This window comes from Rhinatrema bivittatum, chromosome 7 (genome assembly GCF_901001135.1).
Source record: "Rhinatrema bivittatum chromosome 7, aRhiBiv1.1, whole genome shotgun sequence".
Classification (NCBI taxonomy): Eukaryota; Metazoa; Chordata; class Amphibia; order Gymnophiona; family Rhinatrematidae; genus Rhinatrema; species Rhinatrema bivittatum.
Genome location: NC_042621.1, coordinates 101344624 through 101362245, shown reverse-complemented (window position 1 = coordinate 101362245; position 17622 = coordinate 101344624). Strand labels below are relative to the sequence as shown.

Below are 17622 nucleotides of genomic sequence, written 5' to 3'. Positions count from 1 at the left end.
CACAGTGAGATACGCGCATTTATGGGTGCATGCACGGCCCTTTTAAATCTACCGTTTAGTTTTCCTATTCAGCAGCTCTATTTTCTTTGCATATTCAGTTCAAGTATCATCAAGATTACATACTCTCAAATCGTTGCCATTTATCTTCTCCTTCAGATGCAACAAGTTAATCAAATTTTTTCACCACAATTTATAGTTTCTCATCGATTTATTTTTTTCTGAAAATTTTTCAAAGTACTTTGTAAACTCATCTGGTGAGGTTGACAAAAACACAATCCCATCACAGACTTCCTCCCCGGAGAATGATTCCTCCACCGTACTTGCAGCACTTTTTTCAAATGCAAGTTTTTCTTCAGTTTTCTTCTGCTTATCTGCTTTGTCAGTCCACATTTTTGTGTTAGTTGTTTTATGCACATCTCTAAAAAAAATGTATATATAAATAAAATAAATAAATACTCCTGGGGGAATTCTGCACACAAAAATTTGAAATTCTACAAACAAATTTATAATTCAGCATACTTTTATAGTACTTAAAATTATATAATACACTTCACAGTCTTTGAGTAATTTAAAATGTGATACAGAAATGCTATTCTCAAAGATGCAGAGTTTTAAATATTTTGAGCAGATTTCTCCTAGTAGTACACTGTAAGAGTGTCCCGTCCATCTTTCTCCTACTCATCTGGCCAGACCTTTTTCACTCTGCACTCTAAGGACCCCTTTTTCGACCATGGCCGCATCACGGAAGACAGATCTAAAATTTCGGATGAGGAACTTTTCCATCTGTGACTCCACCCAACTACCACACAATTCTATTGTGGTGGAGTCTGTGTTGGCAAAAGCAAGACAATCGAAGCTTCACACAAATGCACTTCCCAATTTAAAAAAAAAAAATCATAAATACTTGAATGACTTTGGAAGTAGAGTTTACTGCGCTTCCATGTTGTCTACAAAAATCCACCACCATCAATTCTACATGACACAGTACATGTATGAGTGTCTCCAGAAGCTGCGTCCAGTTTGTGTCTCAGCTCAGGACACCTTGCAGCAACCCTTCCTGGATATGGAAGAAGGCCTACGCCATCTGTGGTCAGTTTACGAGGCGTTTGAATCCTCTGCGAGGTCTTCTTCAGCTGCCATCGCTGCCCAATGCCTTGCCTGGTTAAGGGCAAGTGCGATCCATGAAGATGTCCATGACAAGCCGGCGGACATACCTTGCATGGGAGACAACTTGTTCAGTGACAAGTTGGGAAAATGTTTCCCACCTTAAGGAGCAAAATACTGCAGTGCTCTCTCTGACTTCCCCTTCGGAGCATCACACAGCGTCTCGGAGGTTTTACCCTTCCTTCAAACAAAGGTCCTACCCAAGAGGACAATTCCGACCTTTTCCTGCTTATCGGTCACCACATTACAGTCATCCAAGACCCTCAGGTCAACCCCATCAGTCACGGGGATGTTCACGTCAACAGAAACAACCTAGGCAAAGCCTGGCAGCTCCACAAAAACAGCCACCAGCTTTTTGAGTCTCATCAAGCCACCCCCACTGCCCTTTATAGGAGGTCACCTCCAATATTTTTACAGTAATTGGGAGTCGATCACCTCAGATCACTGGGTTCGCGAGATCATCCGAGAAGGTTATTGGCTGAATGTCATAGCTCTTCCATCCCTTCTTCATATACCCCCTCTTCGAGGGACATCGACCCAGTTACCAACACTCCGGGTAGAAATCTCAAACCTTTTACTACAAAGGTCTGTTCACTAGATCCCATGTCATCAACGGGATTAGGGATTCTATTCCCAATACTTTCTCATTCCAAAAAAGTCAGGCAGTCATTGTCCCAGTCTAGACTTAAGGAACCTCAACAAACCTATTCAGAAAGAAAAGTTCAAGATGACCTCTCTCAAAAACATCCTGCCTCTCCTGCAACCCAATGACTGGATGTTTCCATCGACCTGAAGGCGGCATACTCGCATATACCCATGCACCTCTCCTCCTGGCGCTACCTCTGTTTTCAAGTTCAGAACAGACAAATCAGTACAAGGTCCTACCCTTTGGCCTATCCTCAGCTCCAAGGGTATTTACGAAATGTTTAGCGGTGGAGGTGGCTCATCTCAGACAACTATCGATCCAGATCGTTCCCTATCTGGACGACTGGCTTTTAGTAGCATCAGACCCAACTACTCTACAGGCACACACAGTACGCACGATCAATTGTCTACAAACCCTGGGTTTCCTAATAAATTACGAGAAATTGCATCTACAACCTACCCAGTCTCTGCAATTTATCGGGGCCTTCATCGATACGATAGCGGAGAGAGCCTACCTTCTACAGGACAGACTTCTGACTCTCTCCTGCCTGACACAACGTTTGTGCAGCCAATCTCATACCTCTGCACATCACATACTTCAACTGTTGGGTCATATGACGGCAGCTATTCATGTGGTTCCCCACACGAGACTACACATGCACCGCCTACAATGGGACCTAAAACAACAATGGTCTCAGTTCCTGCAACCACTAATAACCAGGTTACACCTAACCCGACCGATGATCACAGACATTCAATGGTGGCTCTCTCGCCCAACAACCTATCCACAGGAGCTCCCTTCAGAGTGCCTCCAGAAAAGGTTGGGGAGTCCATCTCACTGATCTCAAAACTCAAGGATTGTGGTCTCCCCAAGAATCCAAATACTAGATCAACTTCCTAGAGTTACGTGCAATCTGGAGAGTGCTACAGACCGTCTCCTCTCAGGTCCAGGGAAAATGCCTCATGGTATACACAGACAACCAAGTCACCATGTTTTACATAAAGGAGGGTCCGGTTCATGGGGACACTGTCGAGAAGCACGTCAGATACTCTTTTGGGCGACCACATCTGATGTATCCCTTCAGGCCACCTACTTACCGGGTCTGGACAATATCACAGCGGATCGCCTGAGCAGGGTTTTTCACCCACACGAATGGAGTTTAAATCAAGAAGTAGCCCTCACCATATTCCAACAGTGGGGCTTCCCAAAAATCGACCTCTTTGCCACAGAAGAAAACCGGCAAATGAAGGTCTTTTGCTCCATTTACCCCAGCAACATTCGGTACGCCCCGGATGCCTTCCTCATTCCATGGACGGAGGGCTTGCTAGATGCCTACCCTCCCATCCCTCTAATATCAAGCAGACATGATTCTCATAGCTCCAGCTTGGCCGAGACAACCATGGTATGCGTATCTCCTTCGTCTTTCCATACGCCCACCAATTCCACTGGGAACCCACCAACTACTTACTCAAGAAGGAGGCTCACTTCTCCAAGCGATGCATCAATCCCTCCTTCTGAAGGCATGGAGATTGAAAGGCAGATACTAAACCACCTGGGGCTACCTTCACAGGTAAAGGATATACTTATAGCATCAAGAAGGCCTTCAACCAGACGCAGCTGTAAAGGGAAATGGCATCACTATGCTGAATGGTGCAAACCATGAGATCTAGATCCATTCTTCTCTACTGCTACCCATCTCCTGGAGTACCTCTACTCTTTATCAGGCTGGTCTAGCTACAACATCAGTTCGAGTGCATATCAGTGCTATTGCGGCTTGTCATCACCCTTACAATGGCTTTCCCATTTCCAATCATCCTATGGTCTCCAGGTTCATGCGAGGCATGCTTCATCTCCGACCGCCAGTGACAAAGCCACCTGTACCCTGGGATCTTAACATTATCCTAGAGCAACTCATGTCTCCCTTCAAGCCTTTAGAGACTTGTCACATCAAATACCTCACCTGGAAAACGGTATTCCTGGTGGCCATCACAATGGCTAGGAGAGTGAGTTGCAAGCCTTGGTTCACTACCCTCCTTACTTAGTTTTACCATAACAAGGTTACCCTTCAACCTCATCCCACCTTCCTTCCCAAAGTGGTCTCTCCTTTTCATCTTAATCAGACCATCACTTTACCAATCTTCATGCCGAAGCCTCATCACAGTGAGCGAGATCAACTCCTACACTGTAAATGAGCTCTAGCTTACTATGAACAAAGAACTCAATCTCCTTCCAGTTCTTCTCAGCTCTTCTTTTCCTTTAACCCGAACGACCCTGGTCAACCAGTCTCTAAAAGAACCATTGCCAGTTGGTTATCGCAATGCATTTATTTCTGCTACGAAAAGCATTCAATTAAACTCGACAAGAGACCTCATGCGCACCAGATATGCGCCACAGCAGCATCAGTTGCTGACTTTACTCCTGGGGGAATTCTGCGCTACTGCGGAATGCAGAATTTGCGCAGAAATCCTCCTTCCTGCAGATTTCCACCGTCGCTGCACAGATTTCCTCCCTCGCCAGAAGAGGATTCAAAACCGGAAGCGCACGGGCATCGCAGCACGGCAGAAAATAGCAGAGGAGACCCTGGCATGCCGCGGCACATGGGATGCGCTCCGTTTGCAGCGAAGATGAAGGCCTGGTGCGTCATTCGGGCGAAAAGGAAGGCCCCCATGTGCCGCGAATGGCGTGCCCTGGCCTTCATCTTCACTGCGAACGGAGCGCGTCCCACGGCATGCCGGTGAGAGAATGTGTGTGTGAGAGAGGGGAGGGTGACAGAGAGCATGGTTGGTGTGGGGGGGGGGGGAGGGTGACAGAGAGCAGGAGGGTGTGAGAGAGAGAGCATGGGAGGTAAAAGAGGGGGAGTGGGGGGTATGTTTGTGGGTTTCAGAGAGGAAGCCTATATGAGGGGAGGGGTGTGTGACAGCAGGAGGGTGAGAGAGCATGGGAGGTAAGAGAGGGGGGCTGGGGGAATGCTTGAGTGTGGGTTTTAGAGAGAGGGAGCCTATATGAGGAGATTGTGAAGGAGTGTGTATGTGTGTGAGAGATTGGGAGCTCGTGCGTATGAAAAAGGGATTGTGTGTATGTGAGGATGCCTGTGTGAAGGGATTATCTGTGAGGGAGCCTGTATGAGGGTGTGTGTATGTGTATTAGAGAGAGGGAGGGACAGAGGGAGCCTGTGTGAGGGGCAGTATTGAGAACAGGGTCAAGCTCTGGGACCGGCAATAGAGTGGAAGCGGTTGAGCCTAGAGGTGAAGGGGAGAGATATTGGCAGATGGAGGAGTTGGGGCCTGAGAGGGCAAACTGGTCAGGGGAGTAGGGAGAGTGAGTGGAAGGGACACGCTTACAGTGAATTTCTAGGGAAATTCTGCTCAAAATATTTAAAATTCTGCAACTTTAAGTAACAACTTTTTTTTCTGTAATAATTTAAAATGTAATTACTTAAAGACTGTCATGTAAATTGTGTTATTTTGACCAAGTTTGCAGAATTTTCAGTTTTTGTGCGCAGAATTTTAAATTTTTTTGCGCAGAATTCCCCCAGGAGTATCACTTGAAGAAGGTTCCATTACTGGACATCTGCAAAGCAGCTACTTGGTCCTCCATTCATACCTTCACATCACACTATTGTCTTCAGCAACAAACGGCCTCTGATGCGGCACTGGGCTCAGCAGTCTCGTCAAACCTTCAAAACAGATAAGACTGTCTACTCTTCCTACGGGTTGGTGTCCTGAACTTCAAATACGTACTGCATGGACACAACCCGACAGCTGGGGACTCCCAGACAGCATGGCTAACTCAGCCCTGCTATCGACAGGAAAAAGCAAGTTTGCTTACTGTAAACGGTGTTTCCATAGATAGCAGGATGAATTAGCCATGTGAACCCGCCCACCTCCCTAGACAGTCGGACAATTTAGTTGTTAATTCTTGCTTGGCTACAAAGAGACTGAGGGGAAAATGGACATTTGCGCAGGCAGATGATTGCACAGTCAAAGCTCTGTGACTCACTGAGGAAAACTCTGCGAACTTCGGTCGCGTGTACGCTTCCAGCCAGCATGGCTAATTCATCCTGCTATCTACGGAAACACCGTTTCCGGTAAGCAAACTTGTTTTTCTGCACAAATTCTGCGCTCTGCAGAAATGCAGAATTCCCCCAGGACTATCATAATACTGAGTTCCTGATCCATGAAAAATAAGAAAAAAGGGCCAGGCGGGAGCTCTACAAGCAAGCAGCATCATGTGATCTTGTCTTAGCATCTCTTATCTTAAGAAGATGCTCATCTAAAAGCAGATAAACAAAGCTAGATATTATACAAATTTCAGGGCATTCCCAGATGTGTGCAAGTTTTTGTGTTCTACAAAATGCCAGATTTTACATACCAAGAACTCACTAAAGCAATAAATAGTTTTCTTGTTTAATGAAGTACAAATTTTCTTCATCTACTGTTCTCCTGTTTTTCAGGCACAGTTCAAGTTCCTTCCACAGTGTGATATAACTTTGGTTTCATCATACTAAATACTGTTAGAATTAAAAGTAACTTTTTCAAAACAGAATTTTTTGTATGACACAACACAGGAACTGTTTAGTCCTTTTTTTGGTGGTGCTGTGACATTCTAATGGCTCTATCATGGAGGCTTCTTATACTGAATTGCTCCCAAATAGGCTTATCTTACACAGTAAAATAAGTAGAAATTAAATGTTGTGGGGCCTCAGTTCTATGTCTCTCCATAGCTTTTTATTCAGTCCCTAGTATATGTATTTCTTTTCTACATATCACTCTTAATAATTATAGCCCAATTATCTAAACTAGGGGTTCTCAACCCAGTCCTCAGGACACACCTAGCCCATCTGGTGTTCAGGACATCCACAATGAATATGCATGAAATAGATTGCCATAAAATGGAGGGCAGTGTATGGAAATCTATTATTTTATGATTTACTATCTCTGCTGTTTTTACTAATCTTAAAGTTATTTTTAGAATGTCAACTTTTACTATTTTTTTTATTTATTAAGAAATTATTGTATTTCCTAGCGTGTAGCAGATGGACTCAGAACAAATGGGTATAGTGTGCTCGTGCTAGCAGTTGGAGACGGATCTGACGTCAGCATGGGTACATATATCCCCGCAGGAAGTGCAGCAACTCAGTAATTTCCGTCTCCAAAGCAGTTTGGAGCTACCTTACGCTTGCTGAGCGTTTTTCCAAATTATAACGACTAAATTCTTAGCAGAACTCCTACCTGAAGACGAGCCCCACACTCCTGTGGTGATACCCTCAGGTCCCTCCCCCAGTTGAGTTTCCCGAGGTGATTTCTGTGGTCCCTCAGAGGTAAGTGCCTTGGTCCGGCGGCCGAATCGCGGCAGGGACCTAGCCCCCGAGTGAGAAGGGCTCGGGCGCGGCATAGAGGCAGCCTCGGTCCCGGTGAGGACTTAGCCCCCGAGCGAGACGAGTTCGGGCGCGGCTTAGAGGCAGCGGCTGCACTTCCTCGAGCACGGCGGTGACGGTAATCGCCCTCTCCCCCCGCAGCCGGAGACCGCCCGGGTTGCAGCCGGGAAGCGCCGAAGATCAGGTAAGGCGTACATCTTACTTTATTGGTCTCCGTGGAGTGAGGATTAGCAGGGTCTGCCTACGTGGCAGCCCGCCAAGGAGGTTGCCATTTTGCCTGCCTGCTCGCCGTCGCCATCTGCCCTGGTTCGCCGCCTCGAGCTAAGCGGGACGACGGGCGCGCATGATAGGCGCACGTTGCTACGCGCATTGTAAGCGCACGCTGATAAGCACGTTTATAGGCGCGCGTTTCATAGGCGCATGTTGATAGGCGCACATTCATAGGCGCTCATAGATAGGAGATCAGACGCTATGGAGCGTATGAGAGCCCACGCGTCCACAGAGCCGGCACCTCCAGAATCAGGCATAAGAGCTCTAGGCCTCTGCTCAGCATGCCACCTCAGAGCCACACAGAGCGAGGAAGCAGACTCCCTATGTGCCCAATGTGAGGAGGCCCTGGGAGTTCCAGGCCAGGGCCAGTCTCAGCCCAGTTTGACTGCCAGTTCCTCAGGGAACACCCCGAACCAAGCAGGCCGCGGCGAGCAGCCAGGGAACCCTACAGACCTGGTGCCCCTACGGCTAGAACCTGCTTCCCTCTCCTGGGTGTAATTATTCAAGGGGATTCATGCCTTCGTCAAGATGCAGTCTGATCCCCGATCGGACCCATACATACCGGATGACCCTGCCCCGGGACCCTCAAGACCTATGCAAGGCCACCCGCCACCCGGAAGCCCCACTTACGGGGATTCGGATTACTCTGAGGAGGATGGCGAACCCCCCGAGGAGGGAGACCTCCCCTCGGGGATAGAACCATATCGAACCATGAGACGCTTCTTTCCTAAGGAGGATCTTCCAGACCTGGTCTCTCAATGCCTGTCGGAGCTGGCTATCCTGGGCCAGGGCACCCCAGGAGAACCTAGGATGAACCCCCTGCTAGAGGGCCTGCGTCAAACGGCTCCCCATTTTCCCCTTCTACAAGCAGCACAGCAGTTAATCGATCTGGAGTGGAATGTGCCGGAGGCTTCATTCAAAGGGGGGGTCGGGCTTTGTCTAGCATGTACCCCCTAGACCCGGCAACCAAGGAGCTGCTGGCGTGCCCGATGGTAGACGCCATAGTTAGCGCAATTGTGAAGCGCACCACCATTCCGGTGGAGAGAGGGGCGGCCCTCAAGGATGCACATGACCGGCGCATGGACGCCATTCTGAAACAAGCCTTTGAGGTGGCAGCCATGTCCCTACAAATTGTGACCTGCTGCACCGTGGTGACGCGTTCCTGCTTATCACAAGCCAGGAACAACACCCCGGGAGAAGAAATGGAAGCAGCCCTCTCGTTCCTCACTGACGCTGCCTCCGACCTAGTCCGTACGGCAGACAAGGGAGTGTCATCCTCAGTGGTAGCCAGAAGACACCTCTGGCTACGAAATTGGTCGGCTGACTCCTCCTCCAAGACTCGCCTTACAAGAATGCCCTTTAAGGGATCCCTCCTGTTCGGCAGCGACCTCGAGAAACTGGCTAATAAGTGGGGCGCATCTCCATTACCCCGTCTACCGGAAGACAGGTCAAGGAGGACCCAGCGCCCTTTTCCTAGACCATCCAGAGGTAGAAGCTCTCAACGCTTCAATCCTTACAGGGCTCGCTACCAAGCACCTCGTTCTCAGACCTGGAACCAGTCCTTTCGGACCAGGCACAACAAGAGGGGAACCGGCTCGGGGTCGGGTCCCGGCCGCACCCCACAATGAGAATCAGCTGACCCATCTGGGAGAAGGAGCCATAGGGGGCAGACTAACCCTATTTTACCGCAAGTGGGTCGAGATTACTTCGGACCAGTGGGTCCTCGCCATTGTCCGGGAAGGGTATTACCTGGACTTCCTTCATCTCCCTCCGGACAAGTTTGTGGAATCGCCTTGTCCGCCCCTCAAGAGGGTGGCGCTGGCAGCTACCTTGGAGAGACTCCTGTCCCTAAAAGCCATAATCCCAGTGCCTGCATGGGACATAAATTCTGGGCATTACTCCATTTATTTCATTGTCCCCAAGAAGGGGGGCACCTTCAGACCTGTCCTGGACCTCAAGTCAGTCAATCGGCACTTAAGGGTCCCAGGATTTCGCATGGAAACTCTGCAGTCAGTCCAAAGTGCAATACAGCCAGGGGAGTATCTCACATCCCTGGATCTCTCAGAGGCCTATTTGCATATCCCAATTCATCGGGATCACCAGCGTTACTTACGCTTCAAAGTCCTGGATCAGCACTTTCAGTTCCGGGCTCTACCCTTCGGGTTAGCCACCGCGCCACGAACCTTTACCAAGGTAATAGTAGTGGTGGGGGCGTCACTCAGGAAGGAAGGCATTCTTGTCCATCCCTACCTAGACGATTGGCTGATCAGGGCAAAGTCACCGGAGGAGAGCCACTGGGCAACCAACAGAGTTATATCTCTTCTGGAAAGCCTAGGATGGGTAGTCAACATAAACAAGAGTTCCCTACAGCCTTCGCAATTGCTGGAATACCTAGGTGTCCGATTCGACACCCAGGAAGACTAGATCAGCCTGACCTACAAGAGGAAACCAAAACTCCGGGATCGCTTGCAGAATCTGCTCAACACCAATCTGCCCACAGCCTGGGATTACCTACAGGTCCTCGGCCTAATGGCCTCCACTCTGGAAGTGATACCATGGGCACGGGCTCATATGAGACCGTTACAACGCGCCCTCCTATCTCGGTGGCGCCCACGATTACAGAACTACACCGTGCATCTACCTCTACCGGCCAGAGTACGGTATCAGTTACGGTGGTGGCTGCAGCCCGGCCACATGAGCTGGGGGTCAAGGATGTCCTCCCCAACCTGGACCCTGCTCACTACAGATGCCAGCCTGAGCGGCTGGGGAGCACACTGCGAAGAGCTAACCGCCCAGGGGCAGTGGAACAGAGAAGAGTCGGGGTGGAACATCAACCGACTAGAGGCACGGGCAGTCAGGTTGGCATGCCTGCGATTTGCCCACAGACTTCGCAACAGAGCAGTCAGAGTGATGTCGGACAACGCCACCACAGTGGCATACATCAACCGACAGGGCGGAACCAGAAGCCTACAGGTATCCTTAGAAATAGCCCCCCTGATGGCTTGGGCGGAAGCAAATCTCCAGGAAATCTCCGCTGTCCACATTGCCGGGAAGGACAACACCACGGCAGACTTTCTCAGCAGAGAAAGCCTAAACCCGGGGGAATGGCAGCTGTCGCCCACAGCTTTCCAGATGATTGTGGATCAGTGGGGGACTCCGGGCATGGACCTACTAGCGGACGGGTCCAATGCTCAAGTACCCAGATATTTCAGTCGCAGATGAGATCCTCTCTCCCACGGGATCGACGCTCTGGTACAGCCCTGGCCTCAGGGGATCCTGCTATATACTTTCCCTCCATGGCCCCTGCTGGGCGCCATTATACACAAGATTCAGCGGCACAGAGGCCTAGTTCTTCTAGTGGCCCCGGACTGGCCAAGAAGACCCTGGTACGCAGACATGAGAAGACTACTGGTGGGGGACCCTCTACCCCTGCCCCCTCACAGGGACCTGCTGCGACAAGGTCCCATACTCCACGAGAATCCAGCTCAATTCTCTCTTACGGTCTGGCCATTGAGAGGGCTAGACTGAAGAAAAGGGGATACTCGGGGCCGGTAATAGACACACTCTTCCGAGCACGCAAGTTCTCCACATCACTAAATTATAAAGGATCTGGAGAGTATTTGAAGCCTGGTGCGAAACTCGCAGCACCAATCTGCATGCCGCTAAAATCCCCATCATTCTGGATTTCCTGCAAGATGGACTTCAGAAGGGTCTGTCCCTCAGTTCAATCAAGGTTAAGGTGGCAGCCCTATCCTGCTACGGCCCCAGGAGTGCCGGCAATAGCATTGCCACACACCCAGACGTTTCACGTTTCCTGAAAGGAGTCAAATACATTCGCCCGCCCCTGAAGTGGACAGTGCCCCTGTGGAACCTCAACCTGGTCTTGGACTTCCTAGCGGGACCCGCCTTCAGACCCCTCCGAGGCCTGTCCCGCCGTTTGTTAACCTTGAAGATGGTGTTCTTGCTGGCCGTATGCTCAGCACGCCGCATCTCCGAGCTACAAGTGCTGTCCTGCCGCGATCCGTTTCTCAGAATCACTCCAGGGGCTATCCATCTTCGCACGGTTCCTTCTTTCTTACCCAAAGTAGTCTCACACTTCCACCTCAACCAAACCATATCCTTGCCAACCACGGAAGGTTTGAAGAAGTCAGAAGAAGGTCGAAGACTGCGCCATCTCGACATCGGCAGGCTGCTGTCCAGATACCTGGAAATGTCAGAAGCAGTACGAAAGACGGACCACCTGTTCGTCCTTCACAGCGGGAAGAAGCAAGGGGAAGCGGCCTCACGGGCAACCATCGCCCACTGGATCAAAGAAGTTATCAAGTGGCCTATGTAGAAGCGGGAAAACCACCACCTCTACGGGTCAAGGCTCACTCTACCAGAGCGCAGGCGGCCTCCTGGGCAGAAACTAGGATGCTGTCGCCGGCAGAGATATGTAAAGCGGCAACGTGGTCCTCCCTCCATACCTTCTCCAGATTCTACCGTCTGGATGTCCAGGCCAGGGAGGACACAGCATTTGCGAGGGCAATCCTAAACGGACCTCGGGCAGCCTCCCACCCAGTCCGGGAGTAGCTTTTGTACATCCCATTTGTTCTGAGTCCATCTGCTACACGCTAGGAAATGTAGAGATTACTTACCTGATAATCTCGTTTTCCTTAGTGTATGCAGATGGACTCAGCATCCCGTCCGGCTGCCGGTATACATGGAGATTCACCGACTCACAGTAAGCCATGTTTTCTTATATAGGGCATCCACCCTGCCGGGTGTCGACGCCTTCCGGTTGAGAATACTGGCGGTCTCCAGCTACTATCAATTGGTCAGGGTAAGCATGTTCATTTAATCGATCGGTCAGTCACACATATATCCATAAAGCTTTTGCAAGGAAGATTACTGAGTTGCTGCACTTCCTGCAGGGGTATATGTACCCGTGCTGACGTCAGATCCGTCTCCAACTGCTAGCACGAGCACACTATACCCATTTGTTCTGAGTCCATCTGCATACACTAAGGAAAACGAGATTATCAGATAATTAATCTCTACATTTATATCTTTCTTTTAAGATTTGAAATGCAAATGTTTTTTAAATGGATATTTGCCCCTCGCTGTAAACCGATATGATATTCCTACATGAATGTTGGTGTATAAAAATACATAAATAAAATAAATAATGCAAATCCTATTGCATGCATATCTATTGTGGATATCCTGGAAACCTGACAGGCTAGGTATGTCCTGAGGACTGGGTTGAAACCATTGTTCTAAACTACATAGGCCACATCCCTGATTAAGTCCCTCTGTGTGCCCCAACGTTCAAACCCCTACTTGATGCTATTTCAGAGTTATTGGGCTGGTGAGGGGCAGGAAATACACAGCCACATAAACAACAACACAGACATTGGTATGATCTCATAAGTCTCTCCTCAGATAGAATCTAAGTTAATGACAGCAGATAAAAACCAGTTGGCCCATTGAGTCAGCCCACATGTCTTCTCACTTCTACCATGATGAGCACACAGATTCCCAATACCCAAATCAACACCAACTCCCACCATCTCCCTTCCCAACCCTATTCCTAGCACTGCCTTCTATGTCTATCCAAATTATGCTCAGTATTAGAAGCCAAAATCTTAGCTACATTCTGCCCAGCCTTGTTGGAAGCCTAATGCAGCTATAATTTCTGATATGAGGTTTGTAACTGTGGCTGTTTTGTGCTCGTTACCCCAGTCATCTTTAAATCCTAATGCTGCTGAGTTACTGATATGAAGGTTATGACTATGGCTGCTTTGTTCTGGCTAACCCAGCCTTATTCAGAAATGTGATGCAGCTGTACTACTTTCTGCCCAATGGCTTGCATTTTCTCCTCTTTGATCCGATAAACTGTACATAGAATGTAATGGCAGATAAGGACCATTAGACCTATCTAATATACCCAGTTTCATTTCTGGTGCAATGCCATATATACCCTAGTTGATTTCTGCTTTTATCCCCACTCTTTGCAACTGGAGAGCCTCTGTACTTAACTGCACACTCACACTTTCTGTCACACAGCCTCATGATTTTCGCTTTCTTGCCTTTTTTGAATTCTCTTAGTCTGTTTTGACCACCTGCCCTGGGAGTCCATTCTGTATACCACACCCTTTTCTATTGGGTTATAGGGCAACATGCCATCCAGAAGAATTCTCTGGTTACTGAAATACATTTGCAAAGATGTATAATACTCCAGCTCATATCAACTTTAACAGCTGAATTTCCATTCTGTTGAAATAGAACTGTAAAGTAGACAAGTGACAATATGATTCTTAGGGGTGGGGTTTAGCTTATGTAACCAGTAAGAAACTTTTAGCAGTAAAATTTGGACTTGGTATAGTTTCCTGTATAAAATCAAATTATTTTCTTGTTTTGTTGAATGAAATGAGATGACGCAATTGTTTCGTCAGATGATAAAATGAAGTAGTGATTTGCCTTATCCCTTTGTTGATTTCCCTTTCACTTTGTTAAAATAGTATATGGAATTGGGAATAATTTTTGCATTTCTTTTTCTGTTTATAATCACTTGATGAGTGAGTAACCGAGATGTATACATATATGACAAATCATTGTTTACAGAGCTTGAATATCTGTATAGCCGTCATTCCATGGGGGGAACATTCTAACAGTGAGCTGTATACATATATTACAAATCATTGTTTACAGAGCTTGAATATCTGTATAGCCGTCATTCCATGGGGGGAACATTCTAACAGTGAGCTGCCAGGTCATTACATCAAGTGGTGAAGGGGCTCTGGTTTGACTTGTTATAATTGACTCCCCTTCTTTTCATTGACTGAAGGCAGGGGCTAGTAACAGACAAGATGTCGTTACATGTGCTCATCGAGCGTCATCTTCCTCTAGAGTACCGCAGTTTGCTTATTCCTGTTGCCATGAGTGGAAATAAGGTCATCCCAAAGAAGAAGACAACGTGAGCAAGGTATCCCGCTCTAGGCTGTATATACATGTATGTATGCTGTAAAATATTCCAGTTCTACATAATAAAGTAAAAAAATATGTCTGCAAACAATGTATGTGGTTCTTTGAAGATAGCCAGACTTCATGGTCATTTCTTAATGTCATAATGTTTCTCTACCATGTGTTCTGCAAATAGTAAGCAGCGACACTGTCAGGTGGGCTGTAGCCTTCTTTTCAAGATTCTATGCTCCTGACGTTTCTGTGGCCAAAGATATGGCAAACATCTGAAAACAGAAAAAGGCTGCTCACAAAACAGCTCTGACCCTGATGTATGAAAAATATTAACTCTTACCTGTTTAAAATGAACTTATAATGTAGAAGTTGACCTTTAAGAACTGGGGAAAGTAGTCAGAGTTGGTAATGGACAAAACAGAGGTTAATAATAGAACTCTTGTTTGTTTTTAACTGGATACAAGACTATTTCCTCTCATAATACAATGTTTATCAGCTACATGAAAATTCTTTGCTATAGTTAAATTATCTTCAAACAGTTGTTCAAGGCGTATGTTTTTTTGTGTATATGTTTAAATGTAATCTCATTGCACTGTAATATGTAATAAATGAAAATGGCATGTTCTATTAAACACATTGTTCACACTGCCTTTTCCTTACTGTATGTTTATATGCGGTGTATGCCCATGGTGTGGTCTCCTATTTGCCTCCAACAACAAACTGATATTTGTATTCCCAAAGGAAAATACTAAAATAGATATTGGAAGATAGACCATGTGGCCCACTCAGATTGCCCAATTTCTCTTTCCTAGCTGTCAGCTTCCAGGCTTGACCACCTGCATTGCTCTGTCCAGATATTGTCCTTCCATGCCCAGTATGTTGAAAATATCTTCCAACTGCCAGCTATACAAGCTTAAACTACCTGTGGGAGATCAAGCTGCCTCCTTTTTAGGCATTATTTACAGTAAATACTGTAGGAGCACCGTATTTTTTGTGATCTTATGTCCATCTATTTAATTTGTGCATGCACAGGAGTGTATGCAGATAACATTCCTGGCAACAGAAAGTTACCATGTTAATTTAAAAAGTCAGATGGATAAAAAGATCAAACAGGAGGAGCCAGGAACAACACAGCTAGCAGCTCTCTACAGTTTATGAAAAGGGGGAGAAACCCAGTGGCCTGGTCAGTGGAGCTGACAGGATTCTTCAGGGGGAAGAGCCAAGAGCCTGACTGGCAGAGTTCTCTAGGCCCTACCAGTTAACGAAAAGGGGGAGAAGCTGGCAAACCTGATCAGAGAGACTAGAGATGTTCCCTAGGCCTTGCCAATGGAAGAAATTGAAGATGAGCAATGTGGGTAGTGGGGTTCCCTAGGCCCCCACCATCCTAAAAAACCTTTGCTCCTTCTCTACCTCTCCTCCTTTTTTGTCCCCCCTCCCCTTTTCCTCTAATGCAGCCATGGGTACTGAAGACAGCTGCTGCCTGGCCAGCAGGAGGTGGCTGTGTCTAATGCACATCAAGACCAAGAGGCAAGAGAGTGTTATTAAAAGGGAAAATGAGTCAGAGGATTGTGGGGAGTGAGTGAAGGGAAGAGGAGGAAGAAATATTGGGTGGAGTTATATACTTGCCAGGGAAGAGAAGCGTTACCATTCACTCCCTCCTCCCCTACTAAACAGTTCATTGCGGGGGAATACATGGTGACTGTGTTTTGCCCTCATAAGTGTTGGAGGTAAAAAAAAAAGCCATTGGAAATTGTGTACTATGTGGAGTACATTGTTTAATCTTTTTATTTTTGTTTGATGATCTTGCTTCTTTGTACCTATAGCTCAGCTGGAACCAGGTCTATGATCTGGCATCATTAGCCTTCCTTCACAACTACTTGGGGATTTTCCTCTTATTCCATATCTCCAACATATGTAACCTAATCATTGCAGTGACAGTCCTGGACCAAGGAACATGTACCAGGGCTTCTCACCCACCAGTCCGCCCTCTCACAACTTTTCACCTACCTACTTTCTCCTTCATTGATGCTTCTGAGGCCTCACCAAGTTCCAGTAGCTGGCTCACTTGTCCCCCCACCCTATCTCCCCACCATACTCTCAAACCAACACCATCACCCCCAATCAGGAATTCTACTTTACCCCTTCCAATCCCCAAGTTCCATCTCAGCCCTTCATCCACTAGCACCCACTTGATCTCGTCTTCCCAGGAGAGGTGCAGACAGGAGGAGTTAGGAAGACCACCATGTTGCTGCTAGGCAGGACAGGATGGGAACAGGAGTCCTGTGTCAGGTGAGAAAGAGGCACTGGAGATGTGGGGACTACAAGGTATGATGCCTATGGAGAGAGCATCACCCAGTTTCCAGTTTTACTGCCCCCCCCCCCCCCAGACAGCCTAATTTGCCTAATGATCAATCTGATCCTGAAAATGGGTACTGAAATCTAATTGATTAAAACATTATTTAAATGTTTGGTTGAAGATAAATTACTGTGAATAAACAGTAGGGCCATATCCAAAGCCGTTTACCGGATAAATAGCAATTTATTCAGGTAAATTAGCTGTCTAAAAACTTCCCTCACTCAGTATGGCTAAAAGTACATGTGTTATTCATAAGAACATGCAATAATAGGTCAGACTAAGGGTCCATCAAGCCCATTCTCCTAGGCCAAATAGGATGGTTGTCCTGACAGATGGGTGACATCATCAGATGGAGCCAGAATGCTACTACCGCGCGTCCATGTGGGTTCCCCCTTCAGTCTCTTTTTTTCCATGGTATTAGTTGCCACGTGATTTTGGAGCTCTGCTCTTCAAAAATTTTCTCATTCAAAACTTCTTGTTTTTTCAGTGTTGGGTCCCCCTTCTACGATCGGTGCCTCTCTATGGCTTGGTAGGTTTTTTTTCTTTTTTGCCTCCTTGCGATTAATTCATGTTGCTTCTTGGTGGTTGCTGGCCATTGACTGCTCACCGGTTATTTTTCATGGCATTGTCCGGTTTTGATGGTGCCCCCAGTGCCCGCGGACTATGTCAGTTACTGATCTGCACAAGGTCTGCACGATGTCCGAAGGTGTTAGCTATGCAATAAGATGACCCCCAAAGGCTGTCATGCTCGGATAGACAAAATGGAGACTCTTTTTGGTTCTAAAAAGTCTACTCTGTCCACACTGGCATTGGGGACGTCGACACCCAGGAGCCGAGGGGAGCCCTTAGATA

General features: G+C 47.5%; 1 protein-coding gene across 1 annotated transcript in view; it reads left to right on the top strand.

The window, feature by feature from the left end:
* Nucleotides 1-15064, top strand: part of CENPT (centromere protein T) — a 170123-nt gene extending 155059 nt beyond the window's left edge. Inside the window, exon 15 of the mRNA XM_029608822.1 lies at nucleotides 14287-15064. The gene's annotated coding sequence lies outside the window, so the exon portion shown is untranslated. The remainder of the gene's footprint in view (nucleotides 1-14286) is intronic.
* The last annotated feature ends 2558 nt before the right edge of the window (nucleotides 15065-17622 follow it).